The sequence below is a fragment of the Protopterus annectens genome, chromosome 12.part0, assembly GCF_019279795.1.
Source record: "Protopterus annectens isolate FY-2018-M chromosome 12.part0, PAN1.0, whole genome shotgun sequence".
NCBI lineage: Eukaryota > Metazoa > Chordata > Ceratodontiformes > Protopteridae > Protopterus > Protopterus annectens.
This window is the reverse complement of record NC_056746.1, coordinates 991,160,660-991,171,371: the sequence shown is the minus strand read 5'-3', so window position 1 is coordinate 991,171,371 and position 10,712 is coordinate 991,160,660.

Sequence of the window (10,712 nt, the reverse complement as noted above, 5' to 3'; positions counted from 1 at the left end):
AGTGGTAATGCAGTGATACATTCCTTTTGGGGGGCAGATGGCAATGGGTTTGAATACAGGTGTATTTAATAATTTTAAACACTTTTTCTCATTATTGTTGCTGTGAGTTGGCGTGCAGTGTGCGCCATTGCACAATAATGCACTAGAGAAAAGAAATGGGGATGATAGGACAGTGGTGAAATGGGGAGCAAGCAGGGGGAAGAACAAAGGTAAAGCAAGGCAGGAATGTGCAGGTGGGAGGTAGGAAAGAGCCATAGCTATCCATTTCTTTAACAATGTAAAGTAAACATATGTAAAAAATATTAAATTAATTTGGACTGTCACCTCCAGAGAGAGTGGTGACCACAACACAATCACGTTGTATAGCCAATTGGACCAAATCAAGTGTGTCAAGAAGACACATGTGCAAAATGGAGAGCTATGTATGGGACAATTTTTTTTAGTGGGACATGTGTCCATTTTCTTTTCTTGAGAGAAAGAGAGAGGAATGTTGAGGAAGGGACGTAAGTATGTCTTAGTCAAGTAAGTTGGGTAGGTGAGGAAGCAATTGCAGACAGACAAGACAAACAAGACAAGAAACAGAGACAGTGATGGACATAAAAGTTTGGGTGATACCATGATTGGGGTGAGGGTGAGCCATGGTTGTCAAGTTGGGTGTCAGTGAGAATCGAGTCCTCACCCACTGGACTGTCATCACTGTCACCTCACTCCACCACTGGCTGAAGTACTTGACATCTCCTTCTCCTCCTCCTACTACTACTGTGCAAAATGAGGGAGAGCAGCTTCTCCAGTTGGCATAGGCATGCACCAACAGTGTGGTGCATAACTCTATGCACCATCCCTGGCATCTCAATGTGGGTGGGTGATAAAATTACCATCTCTGCTACTGCTCCTGGAGGGTACCACAGGACCGACCTCTGGAGAAGGACTACCTGAGGGGGCAGATAGTGTAGGAGCAGCAGAGGTGGTGCTGCCTGGTTGGCTCTCAGATATACTGGGCAATGGTGCTTCAGCCAGTGGATGGGGGGCTGGTGGATCCTGTGAGGCAGGCTTCTGTGCTGTGAAGCATTTAGTGGTGTGGTACACATGGATGCCATGGACACATTTTGACAACATGTAATAAAATAAAACAAAAATAAATAAATAAAAATAAAAAAGAGAGATAAAGTTGGGGTGAGAGAAAAAAGAGATAAGATTAGTCCCTTTGTATCTAACATACAGTGCATTAATACAATTGTTTGACTATTATTTTAACTTTTACTTTTAAGTCAACCACCGCCTAACAGATAACTTTTATGTTTAAGGCTACCAGCTCCTAATAGATACACACTATAACACAGATTGCAGCAATTACTCCTTGACATGTGCATATGTTGCAAATAAGCGGGTTCCAATTATAAGGATTCCATTTTACAGCAGGGCATGTGTGCCACTGGTATAGAGCTTTTACTTTAAACCTTTAAGTTACACATAATTGAAAAATTAACAGTATTGTATAGTTGGGAAGTGCGGTCTTTGAACCCACAACCTATGACTAATGTCTAATATTATACTCTTGGTTTGTGATACAGACAAATGCATGCAAACTTGCTTTTAAAGTTGAGATATGCATGTTCAATTTGATACATTATAAAATGCCAAAAAAGCTATATTTAACTTTTAATGCTACAATGACACTACTCTTCTGCTGCATACATACCACATGCTTCCCTCATCCTTGCCAATATAGCCCCATTGGTTCTTACATTGACCTCCCAGTTCATGGCAGCTGTAGAAAAAACAGAACAGAGCAGAATAACATTACGAATACCAGCCTTGCCTATAATCAGATTTTAAGTCTTACAAGTACTCTCTGTAATTGATACTTACATAGTTGTGGGATGTCCACAGTCATAAATTGCTTGATCCAAGCATTAAGAGTATTCCTCTTAGTTTGCCATAGGTCATTAGAGTGATGCCTGCGTTGGTCACTAATGTGCAGGATACCGGTTGCACTGGTTATAGCACAAGCCAAACTATCTTAAGCTTTCAACTTATACTGGGAGTTAGAATAGTCCCCCTAGAGAAGCCTGGCACTGTAATGTTTAACTAGGTGTCCAATAAAAATCTTGGATTCCTGGACACCCCATCTCTGAGCCCTAAATCTGACACCTTTTCCAGAAACACCTGTCATGTCTACCACAGATCAAGAGCAATGGAGAGTGATGGTTTCCTACCAATTCCAGTTATTGTGTTTACTGGGAGTGTTCACACTGTTTGAAAATGTTGCCTTCCGCTTACTATCACGCAAGCACAGTACTCGGCAGTGCACACCCACAAGCACCATGTTTGCTCGATGATAAGAGGAGCACAACAGTAGCAAGCAAAGTAATTTCAAGGCTATTGGATATACAGACAGTTATGTATGTGTGTTACACAAATGTGAAAGCCATGGAAATCCAGATAGAAGAAAGAAATATACTTACAGGAATATATTACACAGAGTAGTATACCCACAGTCATACACATGATAACAAATGTGATAATACATAGATAAATAAATACATACCTGTCATAATACTAGTGCCTCAGCCCTCATACATATAATTAATATCAGCTACACCATGTCAAGTGTTATAAGCAAGAGTGAGTATAATGGGAAGTGGAATAACAGTAAAAGTGCATGGAATATGCTGTATTTGAACTGGGACCATGTGTATGGCAGTCCTACACTTGCACCTTTTGCCACAAGAAGTTTGAGAAAGCACTGTGTTGCAGTTCATTGATATAAACTGCAATATCACAACAGTAAAACAAAACACACACCCTGTAGTAGAACCCAGGGCCATCTGTACTCCAGCCTTGCACTTAACACTTGCTGCCACAGGACTAGTTATATGACATTGCCTATTTTACTATTCATTCTTAAGGTCTTGCTGTTAACTGCAGTGCAACATCACTTAGCAGGTTTGCATGATGCCCTATAGTATTAACTGAATGCATCCAGTTTCTATTTTTGGTTGTCTGGGTCTTGTCTGCTTCATTGGTGGTCCAGTTGTCCAGTTTGCACACTGCTCTGCTTTGCACAAACCAGATAAGCATAGACAAACCTTACATTCATTTTTGTCAGTCCATGCAAACATTGGCATATAAAAAAAAGAAAAAGAAAGAAAAGGGAGAGGTAGCTGAAATGAGGAAAAGCAACCTAAGACATACACACACTAGAAAATGTAAGTACACATGAGATATTACTATACAGGTGTTGATTTGAACTCTCGCTCCAGTGCACCTTCAGAACACAGGATGGGAGCCTTATCCCTCTTTGCCACACAAACATCTTTGCAGCAAAGCACTTAACGCAATATTCATACAACCAACTGCAAGAGCATCTACAGTGATATCAAACCATACAAGTATTATTTGTACATTTAGTTGTTTTGGATGTAGTGCACCTAGTGATCACACAACCTGCCATGATTACTGCTTGCAAATATACAACTCTGTCTTACAATTCTGTGTTTGTTGGCCATTTTTCATGTATGTGAGCAGTAATCTGAGACGTGTAATGTGTAAGCCATTCTATATCATTGGCTTTAAAATATGTCAGGATATGAAGTAGGCATAATATCATATACAATTGCCAAAAATGAGGTTGGATGTGAAGGAACACAACCTGTGACTTGTGTGCTGCTTACTTACATTTCCAACCTTACACCTAACACTTTGTAGATCTGACTTGACACACTCACTGTAGTAAGGCAGCCTGAAGTATGTTGTGTTTTGCTTCTTCCAAACACTAATCAATCACAGTGCAATCCATTAGAACCAAATACTGAGGGAGTGCCTGCACTGTGTTTACATGGGATCACTACTAAATCCAGAATACTTACAATACCGAAGTCTGGAATCCCGAGACCAGATACCCAAAAGACGACAAGACCGGAAGACCAGAAGTGCAAAATGTAAAATACCGAACACCACACTAAACATACACCACACACATGCACACACCTTCACCCAAAACACAAACACACAAACTTACACTACATAAAAGTGGGGGCAAGCCCCCCTGCACCCCCCCACTGCAAACCCACACTCCCCCTACTTAAATATTCTAACCCCAAGGTCACACTATACAGACAAACACATGAAAACACCACCACACACCTACATTCCCCGCACACACACACACACACACACACACACACACACACACACACACACACACACACACACACACACACACATCACAGTCACAACACACTTACACACACACTAAAGCCTCTAACCAACACAACCAAACATAGATACTTACCTAACCTCCTGACATCTCCGTACTTCATGATTTTGAAATTTGCGCTTCTCGTCTTCCGATCTTCTCGTCTTTCGGGTATCTGGTCTCAGGATTCTGGTCTTTGCTATTGTAAGTATTCGGGATTTAGTAGTGATCCCGTTCACATCCCTACATGGATACAATTTTTTGTGACTCAGCAATTCTAATGAGTTCACACCTCATTTGCATCTTCACTGTGCTAAGAGCCCTGAATCTACACCATATAAAAAGGCAGCCATGTAGTTAGGCAGACTTATTTTGAGGAGACTTGTTTATGTGGAGAAAACTGAAGATACACTATTACTTTGGGATATATCTGCACAGTGGAATATTGAACTTCAGAAGGTATCCTTCTATTTGGTCAGCTACATGTTGCATATCCTGGAACATATTTAAGAAAATTCTGAAACAAAGGATTTTACACTTTTATCTGTATGCATTACTTAGACTGCGGTGGTGGTGCTGCGGTAGCGTTGTCGCCTCACAGTTAGACGTTGCCCATTCAATTCTCAGTTAGAGTGTCTTCTGTGTGGCGACGTGCGTGAATGGGAATTCCTTCATTGAAGGTTGTGCGTTAAGCCCAGCAAGCCAGCATGTAAAACTCTACTGCCAATCATTAGCGGACCAGAGTTCCGCTGTGGCGACTCCTAACCGGGAAAAGCCAAAAGACACAAGCATCTGTATGCATTACTTAGAAGTGTAGTGATGGCATCGGCATGTTTGCCATGGCATTTTTGAGGTAGACATGATTGCCAATACATGAAAATGGAATGGGTTGTGATAAATATGTACAAATGGTTCAGGGACAGTTCCTTTGATAGAACTTTTAGCATTTCAAAGATGGTTTGTCATTTTCCTGTTCTTCTGGGGGAGGGCAAAGGTGAGTTACTGTTATGGCACAAGCAAGGATATATTAATCTAGTTACTCTCCTTGTTTTGCATCCTGCCTGTTCATATTTCACATCTGTAGTCTGTTGTATATTTCTACGGGGGGGGGGGTAATACCAACTGGCTACTTTTTCTGTTTTATCTGGAAACAAATATTCCTTACATATGTGATACTTATGTGTGTTATCCTTCTATTGTCTTGTAGGACACCTAGGAGTATGCCACCCAGGTGTGTCAATCCTCAGAGACCCCTCTTCACTGATGCTGTGAACCAGGTCATCATAGATGCCTTTAGACAACATGGTACATTTCTGCTGGAAAGGGGATGGGGAGATATGGAAAGTAGGATGCAAATTTAGAAACAGATAGTTGTTGATTTGAAAATCATGGGTTGCCAAGGCAGAGCATACAAGCAGATGTGCCACAGGGCCACTGACATAATCACATCTGCACTGAGGACAGCAGCTGCAGTGGGCTGTGACCAGATAGGTACCTGGGGATGTCCTGTTTGGGAACCACCACAAACAGCCAATGAAGAGATCCTGGCCAGTATAAGGGATCCAGACAACTCACAGGTGAATGCAGTACAGTATGTCCTGGATGTGGAAGGAACAGCATCAGAGACAGCAAGCACGCCCCAGAAGGAGCTTTTAGGTAGGCTTTGCTATCTCAAATGTTGAATACTGTTGTATAATAAAACCATTGAAATCAATAGGTTACTTCTGTGTCACATGCATTTTTTATGGGGGGTGTATAAAGACTGGTACAGTTATTAGCTTAGGTTTCAGTTGACAGCCATGTCCTTTTTGACAGTATAGTTAATGGATATATAACGGGCTAAAAGTATTACCACTTGTGTTACTTTTAATTGTGATGATGTTGCACTTACCTCTTTCTTAACTTCTTCTAGGTTCATCCAGCTTACAGAGGAGACTCTCATTTGGAGATGGTAAGTCACATATTTTTATGTCAGCACTGATGAGCAATTGAAAGAAATATTTTAGTGTATGCTGTTGATGTCAGGCCTGTTGTGTATGTATTGCTGTAGTGTGTGTAATAGTGGCACCAGAGTTAATTTGTTAGAATATATTAGAGTACAGTAGTGTAAATATTAATATTGTCCTATATTTCTTGCTTTTTATTACAGGTGATCATGACAGTGAATGTGTGGGCCGTCTGTCACCTGATGTCAGTGTATCAGAAGACTCTGATGATGATGATGGCCATACTGAGGCACAGTCAGAGGGTGTAGAGGTTGAATCTGACACTGAGTTTGCCATACTGTTAATTCCTGTAATTCCATCAGACACAGCCAGTAGGCTTATGCCTACCCATTCCAGTGACACCACAGATATTGGACAGATGGAGGGTGAGGCCAGTGTTTAGGGAAGTGTGGTTACTGTGGCTTCAGTGCCTATTGACTCTGGTTGTAGCCAAAGTGTGGGCGAGGTGCCCCACATGGTGCAGGTGTCTCTTCACATGCCACTCAATGTATATCTAGGGCCATCATAGAGGCACAGGCAGGGTGTCACAAGTTCTCCAAATAAATGCTAAGGGTTGTAGATGTGTCTCAGGCTGACATGCATGAATGCCTCCACCGTGTTGCCGATTTCAGGTATTAGGTGAATGACACATTGGAACGTGGGGTGCCTGTCATGGAATGTGTGGTGTCTGTGATGGAATGCCTTCTGGGAGGGAATGTTATCCTCATGGCTGTGGGCTAGTCACATCATCTGCTGTCAGGCAAAGTGGTCTTGCCTGATCATGCTCCCATAGTGACAGTACTTCCACTGCACCATCAGTGAGTGTGCAGTCCACATTCAGACATGGCAGACCATGAGGTCGTGGTGCTGGGTTTCCTCATGAAGGGAGCTCACCTAGCATACATTGGTCATGTTCAGCAAGCAGTAGTGCATATGACCATGGGCGTGGATGTGCCAGTGCAACTCCTGGCAGAGCCATTTCTCATGGTCAGGGAAGACAACAATGAACTGCCACTTCTACCATGCATGGCTCACACCTGTCCAACATACCAAGATGTAGAGCTAGCACAGAGCTTTGCTGTGTCTATGCAGACTCTCACATACCAGTTCCACCTGGAGAATCCATACAGACACACACACAACAGTTACATGGGTCAGCCATGCAGCTTCAAACTCATTTTGTCTCACTGGCCATTTGTTGGTTGATCCAGATGTCTGCCAGCTTCTCTTTCTTACTCACACATACTCACTGACCTTTGGTGTCAGGCTAGGCCTCCTCCTCCTCCACACAATACCCTGTGCAAGTAATGATAACTGTGCCATATTCCTATTTTCTGTCTTTTGGATTCAGGGATACATAAGCTTTTTGTCTGATGCTCAGAGTGCGTATCTGACTTAAAATGCTTACTATAGTTGCATTTATGGTGTTGAACTGCTAATTTTACCTTTGACATATATTGGCCTTGGAAAGTTACACAATTGATAGCATCAAAATTTCCCAGCTTTACTGTGAATAATCTTGAGAGGGTTGTGAAGTCAGAAACCACAATTTGTATCATTACTTTCTAACTCTTCTCTTTAATGAATTTCCATTACAAATGCATGGTGATAAACTGGACCATGCAGTAATCATCACTACTTTTCCGGGGTATGACAGTCTGAATCTCTGATGCCTGAGGCCTACAACTTAATAATGAACACATATAAGTCACACAAGTCTCTGTTGTTACATTTTACGATCATTACTGTACCATTCTCACACCTTGTACTTGCTTACAGTACCAATTAGTGTGACACAGGGATATGCCACTCATTCATAATTATTACACAATACACTGCAGGTTCGAGACTTACCTTGTAAATGCAGCAGCTGACATGATTGTAGGTCAGGGCTGACTCTGATGCAAGTAGTACATGGCCAGTACAAGGGGAGGTAAAGGTTGTGTGAGTTGCCTGGCAACAGTGTTACTATATGTGTGTGAGTAGGATTAAGGTTCTAGGCCCCTAGGTGGTGAGTGAGTGCACTATGCATTGTCCCTTGGCCAGTGCAAGGGCATACTGAGCACGCCTAGGTCTGCCTACACCAACAGCAGCTGATGGTTCCCCCTCTGACTCCCCATCTACCTGTGGCTGCGGTGACCATGGCATTGGTGGTGAGATGTGTGCCCCTTCCCCTTGCTTATCCTGCTGAAGCTGTTTCCTCAGGTTTATGTTGTGTAGCATGGCACATACTGTGAATATTTCTGTACATGTCCATGGATTGTACTGCAGGCCTCCCCAGGATGTATCTAGGCACTGGAACTGTGACTTCAGCAACCCAAACACACACTGTATGACATTTCTGGTTTGAACATGTGCCTCATTATGGCATTCTTCCATGAGTGTGTGTGCATTTCTGATGGGTGTCATCAGCCACGGTTCCAGTGCATAGCCTGCATCCCTTAGTAAATGACCCTGTGGGATATCCCCACTAGCAAACATCTGGTACACTTGGGAGGTGTACCAGATATGTGAGTTATGATAACTGCCAGGGTTGCCAGCACACAAGTTCAAGGTGATTTTCCTAGCATTGCACAGAACTTGACAGTTGATAGAGTGGTAGCCCTTTCTGTTAATGTATGGCCTACCCTGTTCCCTGGGTGGTGCCTTCATTTTTGTATGTGTGCAATCTATGGATCTATGATACCCACTACTTCAGGGTACTGTGCTACATGGTAGAACTCCTGCATATTTCTGGCCCTCTCCTCAGAACTACAGGGAAAATATATGTGGTCACTGGCATGTGGGAGCATAGCATTCATGAATTGGTGGATGATCCTGGATGCTGAAGCCTGTGACACCCCCAGCATGTCCCCTGTTGGTCTCTGAAAGGTACCTGTAGCTAATATTCTAAGGGCTACACATACCTTTGTCTCCACTATGATGGGTTCCCCCTTGTTTGGCTCTGAGTTGCGGATGGCAGAGGTCACAGAGTTCCTGTAGTATCTCCATGTCTACCCTGTACCCCTCTACAATTTCCATGTCATGTAGGTTGTGATAAGTTAAGTGGGGCCTGAAAATTTTTCTCGTTCTGGCCTAGGCCTATTAGCAGCAGCAGCAGCAGCATTGCATGCATACAAATATTTCAAGCACTGATATTGTTGCCCTTCTAGTTTGCCAGTATACCAAAACACTCCAATAATAAGTGTCCAGGCTGTTCTTAAAAATATCTAAACTAGTACTTGCTTTAATGTAATTTGGTAGTTTGTTCCATGTATCAGCTACTCTGTCAGAGAACCAATTAGTTCACTTCTCATACCTATAGTATCTTCTGCATAGGTTGTCTGATGATTCTCTAGTACCTTTCGATAACCCCAAACATTCCCAGAGGTAGTTGTCTTTAAATGCCCTATATACCTAAATAAGATCTTCTCTTAGATATCTGTAAGAGACACTGTACAAGTTCAGATATTTTAGTCTTTCATAATAACTTAAATTTTTACTTCCATGGATGCTCTTGGTATATTTCATCTGTACTCTTTACAGTTTACTTGTGCTTGTTTTCTTATAGGGTTTCCATATTGTTATTGCATACTCAAGTTTGGGTCTAATGTAAGTAAGAAACAATGATGTCATCATTTTTGATTTCCTAGACTTTATAAATCTTTTTATACACCGTATAGTTCTATAGCTATCATTAATCAATTGATTGATATGATTAGAAAAACTCATAGCTGGATCTACCCATATACCCAGGTCCTTAAATGAGTCTACAGTTTCAATCACTGTGTGCTATATTAAATATTCACCTTGCAATTTATGTCTACTAAATTTCATATGCTTATTTTTTGATGTATTTATCAGCATATTATTCTACTGTGCCCCAATGTTCAATTTGGTCAAATTATTTTGCAGACATACCTTATATGTAACACATGTAATCAGTTTATCCAGTTTAAGGTCATCTGTATATAGACTGTAGAACACCTCAGATGAAAAAGGTTAGGTCTGAAAGATACAATCTAAACAAGTAAGGGCCTAGGACAGAGCCCTGTGGGGCACCCTGACTGTAACCAACGATTTTACCTATCCAGTTCCTGTATATTTGCCATGTCCTATTTGTAAGCCATGCAGCTATCCATCTTATCAAGAGTATATCAATACCTAGTTGTACTAATTTATTTGGTATATATCATAACCACAAAAGCTGATAATTACAAACGGCATTACATTGAACTTGGAACCGCGAACGCTGAAAATATCGAAGCCATGGAACAGCGAATTCTTTCCCAGGGCAAGAATTTGGTGGGCCGTTCCATTGCTTCACTATTTCCTCCACTGTGGTGTGATGTCAGTTTTGGTATATTTAAGTAGGGGGTGTGTAGGGGGGGCGAAGCCCCCACATTAGACATAGGTTTGTTGTGTGCTTGTGTTGTGTGTGTGTTTCTCGGAACAGCAAATTTTTTTCCCTGGGAAAAAATTTGCTGTTCTGCGGTTTCGATTATATCACATTTCGAACTTCCAAGTTCGAGCTTATGGTGTTTGATATT